The following is a 1,656-nucleotide window of genomic DNA, read 5'->3' on the forward strand; positions in this document are numbered from 1 at the left end:
TACTAACCACCATTCCGTCATCCAAATTAGTCCTTCAATGTTACAGTGATCATGGGAATTTCAATATTCAGACTGGGAAAATAAGGGATTTATAGAGTGCCTAGGCCATGTCGGAGGATGTTGATTACCTGGATTTTCAGAAGACCTTCGATAAGGTGCCACATGTGAGGCTGCTAAAGAAGATGAATGGCAGAAGGCAAAGAGTGGGGATAAATGGGGCTTTTTCTAGTTGTCTGCCAATGACTGGTGCAGTTCCACAGGGGTCATTGCTGGGGTTGCTACTCTTCACGTTGTATATTCAATGATTGGATGAGGGGATTGAAGGCTTTGTGGCCCAGTGCTCTCAGCGTGGACTGGCGCATAAAGCAATACACAGCGCTACAGACTTGGCGCACAAACCAATACACACAGCACTACCGGTTTGGTGCGCAAAGTTTTAAACAGAGAGCTGTCGGCTTAACGCGTGGGGATTTAAACAGAGCGCTGTCGGCTGCAGCGCTATGTTTTCTAAATATAGCGCTGCCGGCCACAGTCGTATGGGGTATAAATATAGCGCTTTGGGTTACAGACTGTTCGGGCAAAATTCTCGTGTAATATTCCACCCCTCGAACAGTCTGGTTACCGTCACATCCGGCCCGCAGGTGTTATCTCATAACATCCGGCCCACAGGCTTTAGTAAAGTCCACACGGTCGTGATGCCAATCTGCACATACGTCGTAATGTTATTGCCAATGGTCAGTCCCCAGTGCACCACTGTTGTCCACCAGCCGCCAAGCATCCGGAAAGGCCACCATCCTCCCGGCTTCCTGGATGTGGTCAGCGAGGTTGGTGATGTTCTCTTTTATCCCACTCGGGGTCAAACCAGTCACTGAGTCTGTATGACCACACATGATAAAAATTAACTTGTTTTGTCAGAGGTCCCAAACCTGATGTCGTCATCAATACCACCAGAGATAATCTGATCACTAGTGTCATTAAACGCTGCTGCTGCCAGTACTTGGTATGTGTTTTGAAACGTATGAATTGAAGCCTTCTTCCAAATGTCCCATAGCTTCACTGTTTCATCGTTGCTTCCTGAACAGACCAACTGTGGCCCCGTCGGGCTGGATAACATGAATTCACAAAGGATGTGTCACCTTTAAGTCTCTTGATTCTTTCACCCGTTTCATTGTCCCACACTGCTGCAGTTTTGTCTGTTGATGCTGTAAAAAGTATGTTGCCATCTGTGTTATAATGCAATTCCATCACTGCTCCACTGTGACCTTCCAATGTAGCATAATTATCGCAGTCGCCAAATTCATTCCCAAACAATACGAGTAGATCAAATCCTGCAGATGCCAGTGTTGATCCATTCCAGTGAAGTTTACAACAATAAACTTCCCTCTTGTGACCCATCAAAAGCATTAAAGGCGCTTATAGACTCAAGGTTCTTGGTCCACACTCAGGGCTCGAAATTAATGGTTGCCCAGTTGCCAATGACCACCTAAAGTCACGCCGGGCAACCTAAAAGCCGTGTAATTTTACCCGGCTTGGCCCCCCTCTCCATCTCTCTGTCTGTCACTTTCCGTCTCCGCCCGCCATCCGTGTCCGCTCTCCGGCCGCTCCTCATCCGCCGGCACAGAGGGCCACCTTGCTCATGCGCGCTGCCACGACCAG

General features: G+C 48.3%; 1 pseudogene; it reads right to left on the bottom strand.

The window, feature by feature from the left end:
• Positions 1-482: 482 nt before the first annotated feature.
• On the bottom strand, positions 483-1,428 carry LOC116972839 (annotated as a pseudogene).
• Positions 1,429-1,656: the final 228 nt, after the last annotated feature.

This window comes from Amblyraja radiata, chromosome 5 (assembly GCF_010909765.2).
Source record: "Amblyraja radiata isolate CabotCenter1 chromosome 5, sAmbRad1.1.pri, whole genome shotgun sequence".
Taxonomy (NCBI): Eukaryota; Metazoa; Chordata; class Chondrichthyes; order Rajiformes; family Rajidae; genus Amblyraja; species Amblyraja radiata.